This window comes from Aethalodelphis obliquidens, unplaced genomic scaffold (genome assembly GCF_003676395.1).
Source record: "Aethalodelphis obliquidens isolate GAN/ISIS:26980383/991018 unplaced genomic scaffold, ASM367639v1 scaffold59, whole genome shotgun sequence".
NCBI lineage: Eukaryota > Metazoa > Chordata > Mammalia > Artiodactyla > Delphinidae > Aethalodelphis > Aethalodelphis obliquidens.
The window spans coordinates 1,967,479-1,981,629 of NW_020838003.1; the positions used below are offsets into that span (position 1 = coordinate 1,967,479).

General features: G+C 40.1%; 1 long non-coding RNA gene across 1 annotated transcript; it reads right to left on the reverse strand.

The window, feature by feature from the left end:
* Positions 1-407: 407 nt before the first annotated feature.
* Positions 408-7,823, reverse strand: LOC113609947 (uncharacterized). The gene is made up of 4 exons (XR_003428883.1): positions 5,657-7,823; positions 4,189-4,300; positions 2,101-2,380; positions 408-936 (listed from the first exon to the last, which is right to left on the reverse strand). It is a non-coding gene; the product is annotated as an uncharacterized LOC113609947 (long non-coding RNA).
* Positions 7,824-14,151: the final 6,328 nt, after the last annotated feature.

Below are 14,151 nucleotides of genomic sequence, written 5' to 3' on the forward strand. Positions count from 1 at the left end.
TACTGTATGTGGAAACACAGCAATGCAAAGTAATGATCTCTCTGGGTTAAGAATTTTTCCAGTTTCTAAAATGATTCTTAATATTCTCACCATGATTCACGTAAAGCAGATACTCAAAAAAAAAAAATTGTGTCAACCCACAGGAGAGGCTCTTTGTTTTTTATTTATTTATTTTTTGGCTGCGTTGGGTCTTCGTTGCTGTGCCCGGGCTTTCTCTAGTTGCTGTGAGCAGGGGCTACTCTTTTTTGCATGCACGGGCTTCTCACTGTGGTGGCTTCTCTTGTTGCAAAGCACGGGCTTTAGGCCCGTGGGCTTCAGTAGTTGTGGCACGAGGGCTCAGTAGTTGTGGCTCGCAGGCCTTAGAGGGCAGGCTCAGTAGTTGTGGCGCACGGGCTTAGTTGCTCCGTGGCATGTGGAATCTTCCCAGACCAGGGCTTGAACCCGTGTTCCCTGCATTGGCAGGTGGATTCTTAACCACTGCGCCACCAGGGAAGCCCTCACTGGCTTCTTTTCATGACTTCTTTACATCCAGTTTGTTTCTTCACGTGCTGGGAAACAGGTACAAAATTCCAAGTTCCTGCTTTGCTCATAATCTCCTTCTAAGAACAGCAGCCCTAAGAGACACTTCCTCCAAAAAATTTGCAATGATTTACACCAGATATGCCTTGTGAAACTTCTACTCTGGCCTCAGAAAAGAGTGCCCAAGTTAAAGGTAAGTTATTGCACAGTTTGGATGTGGAGGAAGCCACCATGTCTGAAGTGGTTTGGTGAACCTTGCCAGGCCAGGAACTTCATCGTGGGTAATGACAAGAGACCACATCAGATTATTTTTTTCTTGAGAGTACTAATTCCAGTCTTGGAAATTTGGAGATGCAAAGTAACTATATAGTTGAAGACTCTGTAGTCCCTTGAATCCTTGTAATAAAGTCTCATTACCTAGAATCACAACACACCAGCAAAAGGGGAATCCTAATTAATATATACAGGTTACTTCTGATCAATAAATTTTTAATGATTAATCAGTTTAAACATAATCAACCCAGATATTATTATGTGGACAAAATCGGGGCACTGGAAAGAATATGGACTTTGGAATCAAAACTAAGTTTAAATCCAGATAACTTGACTTTACCATGAATAGAATATCAGGTAATATTAGACAAGTTATAAAGACCCTCACTGAGCCTCAGTCTCCCTTCTTTAAAATGGTCATAATAATTCTTACTTTACAGATTCTAACAAGGAAAGGACCTAGTAAAGGGGTCTGTCACACAGGTAGAACTCAAGAAATAGTTTTTCCCTTCCCAATACTCCCATTTATTCCCCATTTTAACTTTTAGATGTATTTATGTCCCAAGATCCAACTAACCAACATTCCCACTGCCAAATTTAAAAAAACAGCAGTTAAGTACAATTAAAGGGAGAATTCTGAAAGTAGGCAAAAATGTTGAGAGTTCAGAAAGGGAGGAAAGAGATTTTAAAATGGTAACATTATTTTTCAAATATTAATATTGGATTGTCTTTTTGTTCATTTTAAAAGGGATACTTAAAATCAGGTCACACTTTCCAAGTCTAACAAATGGAATTCAGAATGGGAAAACAGTCTCTGTTGTTCTATCCATTTCCATAAGAATCCAAGAAAATCAGAGAGAAATCAAAACATGACCAAAGAGTATGACATCTTAAAAATTTTTCCCCCCAACTATGTCAAACTTCTCATAAGCTCACCTTTGGTTTCAGCTAAAACTTTCCTATTTTGTCTAAATGGGCCCATCTGATTCCTCCAACTGTAAATTCTCTCGTGTTCTCAGAACAGGATCTTTTCTCCCTTGGGCCTTCACTTTCCATTTAAATACACTCTGCTACTTTTCTCCAAAATCCCTATCACATATATTAGCTTACATGCAAGGAAAGCAAGCAGAGTTTCAAAATGGGCCAGGGGTGGCATTCTTAAAAATAACTCTGAGGAACAACACTCACTTCTCCAATAAAAACACAAGCAGAATTCAGAATAGTTAACTGTGGGATTTGTACATTTATCTTTTCTTTGAAAAGGTAAAATAAACATGAAAAATTCCATAAAATCCAAACCAAAGTCACCTGCCATCACCACCACTCTGTCCTTTCCAATAAACACTTGTTGGCAGAGGCAGGAGGGAAATCGAAGTTTCTTGCCTCTTGAAGTGACAAGCACATTCTTTCCTCATTTGCCAAGCTGCTTTTCTCCCTCCGAAGCTCCAGCTGTTCTCAAAACCCAGACATTGTTCCCTTCCCCGGTCGGCCTCTGGCTCTAACCCTCGGCCAAGACTGCTTCTCCCTGAAATCTCTCGGGGACACCAGCAGCCAGCACTTGGAAGACTAGTCCAAGCTAGTTTGGTTTCTGGCGGGGAGAGAAGAAAAAGGAGAGAAAAGGGGGAAAGAGATGAATGGGAAATACTGTATGTCAGCACGAGAGCTCACAACAATTGTGTTTGGACAATGCCTGATCCTTTGGTGCTGCCAAGTGGTGGCTGATGAGTCTCAGAGTGGTTTCCAGACTTTGAGACTGTGGGATCATTTTTCCACTGTCGTTCACAGCCTGGGACCCCCCAAGTTCTGCTGGGGAAAATATAATATGCTCACAAGATAAGTGTGTCTCTTATACCTACAATTTCTTTCAGCTATCATATAACTGAGAAAATCCATAGGACCACGGGGGCGGCGGGAGGGTGAACTTTTAGACCTATTCATTTATATAAATAAGCTCCACAAAAGACAATGTGCATTAATTATTCCTCAGAGATTATAAGGAGTAAATTGTTTATGTTTCTCCCAATTAATAATGTTCCTGCCTTGGCCATAAGTGTGATAGACGGAGGAGAAAAGGAATACAAAGACATATTCACTTCCAAACTACAGGAAATCAACAATCAGAAGAAAAGGCAAACACCTGCAATTATTTAGAAATTCTGGTTTTAGAAACGTCAAAGCTGTCCTATATCCAGACTATCCTGACTTGATAAGGAACCAAGAATGAATTTTTTAACTCCACACATAGCTGTTAATCACTGTCTGCAGTGCTTCTTGAAAGTACTACACATTAACCTGTCATTACATTTAGAGATGTTAGCCAAAGTCTAACCAGCTGAATTAGTTAGAATATAGATTTGGCAAAGTGTGAAAAGGAATTAAAAACAGAGGTCCCTGTACAAAACAATTGTAGTCTGACTTGTCATTCTCATAACAGTGTGACTGCACATGGCCCAGAGGCAGGAATTCTGGCTCTTTCTCTTTGTTATATCAAGGACATTTCTGCCATCCACACGGTCCAAGGTGACCTTCATTCTAGCCAGTGGGAAGTGAAAGGGGGGGAGTAAAAGGGGAGAATCCACCACCTCTCTTTAAGAGCATGACTCAAATTTTTTACATATCATTTATACCTAATTCCCATTAACCATAGTGTGGTTACATGGCTACTGTCTGAAAAAAATGTTGTCTTTATTTTGGGCATCCATGTGCCAGCTAAGTATCAAGAATTCTATTACTTTAGTACAGGAATTGGCAAACTACACCATGGGCCAAATCTGGCCCACTGCCTGGTTTTAAGTGACCTACAAGTTAAGAATGGCTTTTACATTTTTGAGTGGGTGAAAAAAGCCAAAAGAAAAATGACATTTCGTGATGTGAAAATTATGTGAAATTCAAATTTCAACGCCCATAAATAAACTTTTATTAGAACGTAGCCACACTCATTCATTTAAATATTGTCTACAGCTGCTTTCATGCTACAAGGGCAGAGTTGAGTAATTGCGCCAGAGACCACACGGCCTACAAGGCCTAAACTATTTACTATCTGGCCCTCTATAAAAAGGGTTTTCTGACCCTGCTTTGGAAGAAAGAAAAAAGCAGGTATTGCTGCATAAGTAGCAAAGTCGGCAACACCAACGTGGTGAAATTGGGAATACAGGAGAAGGTGTTTTAAAAGAGGCTGTAAATGAGTTTTATTTCTTTAAAAAACTTTAATATAATTGTATTGTTATCCTTTTACACATTAAACATTACTCTGAAACGTAGTGGTTTAAACAGTAAACATGTATTATTCAGTTTCTATTCAGGGTCAGGAATTCAGAAGCAGCTTATCTGGGTGGCTCTGGCTCAGAGCCCCTCATTAGGTTGTAGTTACAACGTTGGCAGATGCTGCAGTCTCACCTGAAGGCCTGACTGGGGCTGGAGGAGCCCTGCTGGATGGCTCACATATGTCTATCTGCAGGAGGCCTTGGTTTCTTGCCATGTGGCAGCTAACTTTCCCACAGTGAATCATCTGAGAGAGAGACAGAAACAGAGAGAGAGAGAAAGAGAATTAGCAGTAAGTCACAGTGCCTTTTATAGCTAGTCTTCAAAATTTCACACTGTCACTCCCATTATATTCTTTTTATTAGAAGAGATTCACTAAGTCCACTCCAGTCTATACTCAATGGAAGGGGAACTAGTTTCCCTCCATCAAAGAGAGAAATGTCAAAGAAATTGTGATTATTTTAAAACTACCACAACAGTATTTGAGGGGGAAAAAATCACCTGTCTTCAGCCAATGCTAGGGAGGTGAGTCTGCTGATTATAAAATAATTGAAGTTATTTGACCAGGAAAAAAGGAATATGAAGTCTTGGGCTTCCCTGGTGGCGCAGTGGTTGGGAGTCCACCTGCTGATGCAGGGGACGTGGGTTCGTGCCCCGGTCCGGGAAGATCCCACATGCCGCGTAGTGGCTGGGCCCGTGAGCCGTGGCCAATGAGCCTGCGCGTCCCGGAGCCTGTGCTCTGCAACGGGAGAGGTCGCGGCAGTGAGAGGCCCGCAAAAAAAAAAAAAAAAAAAAAAAAAAGAAAAAGAATATTAAGTCTTACATTATAGATGGCAATAAGGTCTCTTGTCTACTCCAATCAATTGGTAGTAGTTACCTGGAGTACTATGTTTTGTTTTGTTTTTCCTGGAGTACTATGTTGAGAAGGAATCTGATTGATAGCTATCAAGTCCACATATTTTCTATCACTGGATTTTTATAAATCTCAAAATTCCAAACAATGAAAATTTGGAGAAAAAGCAGTATGTGAGGCATGTTCAAATCTCCAGAAAGCTCATAGAGCCATGGCTCTTGGACAGATCTCCCAGGGTGTTTCTCTGGCGTACTGGTTTCTCATGAGATTTCCTCTCTCCATTAAGCCTTCCTTCCACCAACAAGTATTTATTGAGCACCTATGTGTTACACAGGTACTCTGGCCATCAGAGATAAAAGTAGAGAACAAAGTAAATATCCCACTCTCATGGTAAAATAGGAATTTCTGTCTTCTGTAAAAAGTCTTAATTTTTTTCCCCTTTTCCAAAAATCATATGTCTTATTTCTGATTATTATTTAACTGCATTAGACTTTCTAGGTCAATACTAAATACTAGTGGTAATTTTACATGTTTCTGGTCCCTGTATTATAGGGTTTCCCAGAGTATCCGTCACATATTTCCAATGGGTATTAATTGACGTAACTTGGAAGAAGGGTTTCATAATCACACAAAAGATTGGGAAATGCTGGATTAAACAAAGTTGAACAGATTTCTCTACTGCAGGCAACTTTAATGGACCTTGAACCACCAGGAAAAGAATGGTATAACACTCTGTATTTCCAAAAGTACCTGAGTTTAAAATCCTGTGTGTTTTGTTTTGTCTGATTTGTGCAGAATGCTTATTCAGGTGGTCTGACAAATGTTGCTGGAGGGAATCCAAAGTCACTGTTTCCTTAACTCCCTTTCAGCCAATCAGTTCTCTTATGTTTGTCTAAAACCTTAGAGTTCACGCAACACAAAAATGTCCATTATCACAGCCATATACAAATCCTAATTGGAAAGTAAATAAATAGTGGCAATTATTCTCATAGAGTAATTCTTTCATATCTGAGTATTTTAAAGTCCTACAAGTATTTTTAAACACATAATTTATAATTATAACTATATACAATGTTTGCTCATATATACATTTATGTAAAGATATGTGTGCAAATGTGTGTGTGTATATATACACACAATTTGCCAAAACAACTTTCCAAATTGCCTGTAAATATATATTTATTAAGTGCACACAATGTATCAGACACTTTGGCATTAAATACAGTGATGAGCAAGAGGAAATACTTTACAAATGTTAACTCATTAATGTAATTAATAGCTGAGAGGGTTTGAGAACAAAAATCCTTAAACACATCATTATCATAATGGATACTTTATAAATAAAAATATAGGTTACAAAAAGAGACTATATCAAGGGCTTTGCATCATTTAGGATTTGTGTGCACTGGATGTAACAGAAATCTGATGACAGTGGCTTAACCAAACAGCCTCACATAATTTGCCTCACATAAAACGAAGTACAGAGAAGAGTGGTCCAGTGGTTCCATGGTGTCATCGGTGCCCCAAGATCCTACTTCTTTTTCACTCCCCCATTCTCATTATGAAGCTTAATTCCTCATCCTTGCTGTGAGATGTTCTCAGGTTGGCCATTACCTTCACCCTCACTACCTGCTTTCCAGGCAAAAATGAGAAGGAAGAAAGAGCAAAGGGAAAGAACCTAGAAGGTTTTGTTAATTATTTCATCAGCTGAAAATGTCATGTAGTCACCCCTAGCTGCAAGCAGGTCTGGGAAAGTATTTTATCTGGACCCATGGACGCACTGAGCAAAATTCAGTTTCCGTTAAACACAAAGAAGAAATGAATGAATATTTGGTAGTCTACTCACCCTGTCTTTTCCAGACTCACCTAGTTTTGTCACAGTCAGAGAAGGCTGAAGCTAATAATAATAATTTTTTTAAATAGATACACTTGTTTCTTTCTACATCATCTCCTATTTATCATACTTTTAGCCTCCAAATACCTTTACACTAGCAATTTACTTTTGTCATAAACACAAACTTTCATGGAATGCCTACTACTTCCCTTGAATAGCGATGAAATAAATGTGTAAAAAATTTTCATTAAATGTTTGAAATTTTCAGCTTTACTATGTTAAGAAATGGTGGCTTGCTTCTACTTTTATTTGAACTATTTCTGCCAGCAAAAATAATTGTTCACATTAGCAGAAGCAGAACATTTGCCAGCATGCAAAAGCACCGTATAGAACAGCAGCGTACCGTAACACATGTTTTCTTACTCTCACAAATCTACTTTAAAACCTTAATTTTTTTTATAGCTATGGCCTCAGGACTTCAGAATTTTTTTTTTTTTTTCAACTTTGTAGCATATAAAAGTACATGTGTGAGCTTACAGTGCCAAGAAAAGTTTTCTTAAAGTTATTCCATTTCTACTTGGAATTCTGGCTTCATTTCGCACAGACTATGCCGAATGTCTTCTAATACGGAACACAGAAATACATTATTATAGTCACTAATCTCTCTATTGATGTCTTGAATTCCTCATTGACTCTCCTTGACACCCAAAGAGCACTTTCCATTCCTTTATTCCTTTTTTATCTTTTTCTATTTTTTAGAATACTAATTCCATGTTACCAACTTTCTAATATTTATCTTCTACAAACGGCTGGTGGAATAGATACTGGGTAACTCTCATTTTTAATAAATCTATAGGTCCGTTGAACCCAAGAGGGTTCCTAGAAACCAGATTCCTCCAGATGTAATGAACTGAAATACCACCTATGAAAAATCTATTTTAAGTTACCCATAAAACCGCATAGTTCCCAATATCCAACCATGGAGAAATGGTTTTTTATACATAATATGATGAAATAGTATGTTACCATGTAAAATGATAATAATAAAGACTATGTGGGACTTCCCTGGTGGCGCAGTGGTTAAGAATCTGCCTGCCAATGCAGAGGACACGAGTTCGAGCCCTGGTCCGGGAGGATACCACATGCCACAGAGCAACTAAGCCCGTGTGCCACAACTACTGAGCCTGCACTCTAGAGCCCGTGAGCCACAGCTACTGAGCCCGCATGCCCAGAGCCCGTGCTCTGCAACAAGAGAAGCCTCTGCAATGAGGATCCCACGCACTGCAACGAAGAGTAGCCCCCGCTCACTGCAACTAGAGAAAGCCCACGCACAGCAATGAAGACCCAATGCAGCCAAAAATAAATAAATAAATTTATTTTTAAAAAGTAAAATTAAAAATAAAAAAGACTATGTTACAACATGGGGAAATGTTTATGATTTAATATCAAGCAGACTGCAGCCTGAGGAAAATGGGAACATTAGAGAAAAATTAGAAGGTAATATGCAGTAATGAAAATAATTGTGGAAAAGGGTCTATAGTATATTTTTCTTCGGTTGCTTAATTTTTTCTGTACTGTCTGATTATTCTTCAATGTGCATGTGTTATTTTCACAATTATATAAAGGGGAGTAAAGATAATTTTTAGTGAGAATCTTGTCTCCTAGCACCTTCCTTTTCTGTACTTTTCCCTGTCTTTTGGTTCTTCGTTGAGATGCTCAGCAACCTCCTCTGTCTCCCAAATGCCTCCCTCGGCCACTTCCCTGAACAAGGGAGCCCCCACTGGCTCACCCCTCATCACAGGCCTTTCCCACCTTCAAAATCTCATCAGCCTGTCTGAGTCCCATTTCCATTGGCCCTATTTACTGGTTGGGTGCTTTTAAACTGTCCATTTCCACTTGAACACTTTAATAACCTACGTGAGATTCAGTTCCCCAGCTGTAAAGGATGGTCATATCTCTTCTTAGGATCACTGTTAGGATTAAAGAAGGTGACATATAAATCACTCAAATTGTGGTGCCTGTCACAGAGTTGCCCCCATTGCACAACACCAATAGCAGTATTCGTAACAGCACTAATAGTATTCCTCCCAAATGCATATATATGCATTTAAAGAAAGTTTTGGTCAAAAGGGCTTTAAAGCAAAAGGACAGACCCATGAAAAAGTTATTTGAACCAGAACCAATGGTAAAGAGTGTTAAGTTTGGAAGGAGAGATTCAAAGACATGAAGGGATTGTACTCGATCCTCCAACTAGTTAATGGCAGAACAGAGACAAGAACCCTAATCTCTGGGGTTGCTGGGAAAGTGTGGTGCTCTCCACATTTGAACATCCCCATCAGTGCTCAGTGCTTGGATGACTTAATAGTCAAGCTGTCTGCTTAGAAGAAATCCCTTCTTTATTTTTCCTCATTGATATTTACCTCTGTCAGACAATCCCATGGCTCCATGGACCTCTGACCACCCACAAGAACAACTTCCTTTTTGCCTTTGGCTGGTAGCACATATGAACTGCTAATCCTTTCTTAAATCTCTAGGCAAACTTCTAATTCTCATGAGACACATATTTCCTCCAAGGAACTCATAAAGGGCCATCCCCTCTGTAGGGCTCTTTCCTGACTGTTGCTCACAAACAGTTCAATGTGAAAAATTACAACCACTCCTAACTTCATCCTCTTAGTTGCCTCTGTCTATCCTCTGGCCTTAATTTTAAGGTAAGATTACCATCGGGTTTTTTCCAACTTTTTGTAGCAAGATTAGGAGGGAAGGGGTGAGTTTTATTGGACACTGAGAGGAAGGTTCCTATAACACCCACATAAAGAGGTAATGTGGGAAAGCCAAAGCAAGCAGAGGGATTTAAAACCAGCTGGAATACAGCCGGGAAAGAAGTTAACACCCCTAGGCTTTCCATGAACTTTTCTACCATGAATCCTAAGCCAAAGGATCTTTCATGGTCAGAAATTATTTGGAAACCTGGTTTCAAACTCACTGGAAAGATGATACAAGAAATGCCTAACAGGGAAGGTTTTACTTAGATTAATTGATTAATTAATGACCACATAACAACTCAAGCTTACTTTGTGCATGTAAAGGTATGAGTAATACCCAAAACCACAAACTCAGGAGCAATAAAAGACCTTAGATTGAAAGCTCTACATTCAAAATTATCCTGATTTTCCTCTAAGCAACTAGGGGGATGAAAATAAAGAAATCAACAGGAAAACTCATAAATCTGTGACTCTGGAAGGAGAGGGTCACCACTCTACTGAGAAGACAGGTACTTTCCCCAGGTCCAGTAGGAATTGCTTTCTATGATGTGCTGGGAAGTGAATCCAGATTAGAAATGTCCTTTTCAACTTGTGTCTGGACTCACCTACCTCTCCCGCTGGCTCACCCACACATTACCACTACCTTTACCCATGGTGAACTCCATATGCCAAGCCACCTTGGAAGAGAATTATGCTTCTGATGGACCTACCCAGCCTCCAAACAGTTCTCCAACCAAAGATGAATACCCAGGGACTCAGCTGAACTCCCAAATTTTATTGACTTAGAGCCTGAAAAAAACAAAAAAAAAAACCCCAGAGAACATACAGAATTATCAAGGTTCTTGGTCAATTATCTGGCTTGGAGTTGGCAATTTCTTTCCTCTAGAATTCTAACTTTCTCCTTGTTATGGGTTGAATTGTCACCCCTCTCCCGCCCCCCACCCCACCCCTGCAAACTCATATGTTGAAGTTCTAACTCCCAATATGTTAGTATGTGACCTTATTTGGAAACAGGGTTGTTGCAGGTGCAGTTAGTTAGGTTAAGATGAGGTCATGCTGGAACAGGGCAGGCCTCTATTCCAATATGACTGGTGCCCTTATAAAAAGGGGAAATTGAGAGACTGACAGAGGGAAGATGAGGTAAACACACACAAGGAATAGCCATCTGATAATAGATTGGAGTGATGCATCTGCAAGTCAAGGAATACCAAGGCTTGCTGGCAAACGACAGAAGCTAGAAGAGGCTAAGGATTCTCCATTATAGATTTAAGAGAGAATACAGCCCTGCTGACACCTTGGTACCAGATTTCTAGCCTCTAGAACTGTAAGACAATCAATTTCTGTTGTTTTAAGCTACCCAGTTTGTAGTACTTTGTTATAGCAGACCCAGGAAACTAATACAGGGCTCTGTAACCAAAATTTGTTTAATGATCTATCAACTGATTAGTTAAACAAAGAATTGGAAAGTAGCTCACTTTGGAAAACATTTGTTACCCACTTTAGAGTCATCCACTGTCTCAATTTCTGGGAGGAATTCCAACAAAGACTTACCAAAACTTCTCAAATAACTATTAACTTTACCTTTTACTCTTTCTTAGAGCCTCCTTGTTTACAGCACTAAAGTTAGATAAAACTAGGGAAAAACTGAAATACTGAAAAGAACATTTTACCTGGAGAAAGCTGAGTAGACACAGAACGGTTTTCCTGGTCATTTTGAGAGAGAGTCCCCCATTTTAAGAATGGGAAGGTGATGAGGAAACTAAGGCTCAGATGAAGCAAGGCCCTTATCTACTGTTAAACAACTAGTGATGAACAGAGCCTGTCTCCCCCACCCCCCATCCCCCCAAAAACTAGGGCAAAACCAACCCTAAATATTAGAAATTAAATGGTTTAGTTTCCCCTCCCCACTGGCTATGTTAAGGTATAATTTTTTAAAGACTAATATCATGACTCACACAAATATAAAGTTAACACACGTCAAAAATTTTATTAAACTGATTAATGAGGGCACCAATAATATGTAAAAAAAAATACTCCTTCAAAAGAGAATTCAAATAGACACTGAAATGGATTTGCTAATAGATGCATACAGTGGAATCAATCATATCTTCACTGGCCAAAATTTCTTTGCATTTGAACAGGAATCACCATCAGTTTTCTAGAACTAAGTGTTGTAAAAAGGCAATGTGTTGTTCAAAGGCAATGATTCCTGTTCTGAGTAAGAAATCCACAAATTTATGACCTAATTTCTGCCCTTTGGAAGCTTGGACACCAAGTATATGGGTGCCAGAAATAAGGAGCACTGGAAATGAAGTTCAAAGACCCTTTAGCTTGTACATGAAGCAGGAGAAAACTGTAAGTATAGGATGGTAGGGACAGAGGACAGGGAACATAAGGACAAGAGTAAAGGGCCGGGTGAGGCTTTCTTGATTGTGTGCATTTGAGAGGGAAGCGATGAAGACAGAGACAGAAATGGAGGGGAGGAGGAAAGAGGAGGGCAATTAATTACTCAGTATCTTTCTATTCTCAGGCTTAACAGTCAACAAACAGCATTTCTATGTTGCTTCCCATGTGAGTACCTGGCACATAGAATTTAGCACAGAAAATACAGACAGACACAGATATATAAAGACACATGGGGATAGACAGGGAAGAAGTATAAGATCTCAAGGGAAAATATAGCTACTCCAAAAACACTTTTTCAAATTTGTGGGTGAACTCTGTTTTGTGGACTGATAATTGTCAAACCTGGATACTTAGAAAGCAAGGTCAAGAGTTACCAGACAGGGCTTCCCTGGTGGCGCAGTGGTTGAGAGTCCGCCTGCCGATGCAGGGGACACGGGTTCATACCCCAGCCCGGGTAGATCCCACATGCAGCAGAGCGGCTGGGCCTGTGAGCCACGGCCGCTGAGCCTACGCGTCCGGAGCCTGTACTCCACAGCGGGAGAGGCCACAACAGTGAGAGGCCCACGTACCACAAAACAAAAAAAAAAAAAAAAGTTACCAGACAAAGAGCTAACTATGTCTTTTCCTCTTTCTCTTTTTTTTAATAAATGTATTTTTAAAATTTATTTATGTATTTATTTATTTTTGACTGCATTGGGTCTTCGTTGCTGCAAGCCACCTTTCTCTAGTTGCGGTGAGCGAGGGCTACTCTTCGTTGAGGTGCATGGGCTTCTCATCGTGGTGGCTTCTCTTGTTGCAGAGCACGGGCTCTAGGCACGTGGGCTTCAGTAGTTGCAGCACGCAGGCTTAGTAGTTGTGGCGCACGGGCTTAGCTGCTCCTCAGCATGTGGGATCTTCCCGGACCAGGACTCGAACCCGTGTCCCCTGCATTGGCAGGTGTGTTCTTTTTTTTTTTTTTTTTTTGCGGTACGTGGGCCTCTCACTGTTGTGGCCTCTCCCGTTGCGGAGCACAGGCTCCGGACGCGCAGGCTCAGCAGCCATGGCTCACGGGCCTAGCTGCTCCGCGGCATGTGGGATCTTCCCGGACCGGGGCACGAACCCGTGTCTCCTGCATCGGCAGGCAGACTCTCAACCACTGCGCCACCAGGGAAGCCCCGACAGGTGTATTCTTAACCACTGCGTCACCAGGGAAGTCCCCTCTCTTTTTCTTATTTTATTTGCACTTATACATAAATAATGCTGCACCAAATAGGTCTGTGTACATAAGTGTTTCCATATATTAGATAACTTTCCTATAAACAATTCCTGAAATTAGAATAACTATGACAAACTGTATGAAATACAGGGAACTTTTACACATATTGAACCAACTAAATTTCCCTACAACAGTGCAGGAAGTCCTATTATCTCCTTTACATGAATGAGACTCACTTTAAGGTTTTGCCTAAGTGAAAAACAACACTAGGCTGTGACCTGATTCAATAACTAATCGTGTCCTTTCCCCCGAACTGCATGGTACTAGCTTTTTAGTTCACTCTGTCTCCATTTTGGAGGCTTTGGAAGTGATAAATGTGTGTGGCGGGGGTAACTTTAGCCTGGAAAATACCAAGGCAGTGAAGTGGTCAGAGCTAGCTCGAGATGCTAACCGGAAGTTCTGATTTGAACGGTTCCATATCTTTGAATAATTAAGATTAAGAAACAAGTATCTTACAGTAAATTCTCTCTGTTGGCAGACATTATTACTCAAAATACAGTTGGAGAAAATTGCTTTAAATCAATATTAAGTCAAGTTGCATGCATTTTAATGGAAAATAAAGGCTTTAACTTAGGATTGAAAAGCAAAGTATAGCATCTGTCAGGAGATTTTTTTTCTTAAAAGTGGGGACAAGGGGAACTCTTCTGGAGCCCTGAAGTCATCTGAGTGAGGCTGACTCAAGCTTCTCAGCTTGTCAAAACTATTAAGATTTATGGAAGCTGCTTTTATTCCACAAGGACTTCTGTTTAATAGGTTGTGGGTGAACCCATTACACATGAATACCATGGCCTCATGATTCTTGTTTCCTTGTGAAAGTGTGTTTCCTGCACTGAATCATCCTGTAATTTGCTCCACAGGGTTTCCATCTGTTTAGATCAAGTGTGAAAAAGAACTGCCTGAATCACATACTTAATTTGGTTCAATGAAAACGCATATGGCAGTGTAGCAAAGACATGCCACAGACTTTACATTCAGGTATACAGGG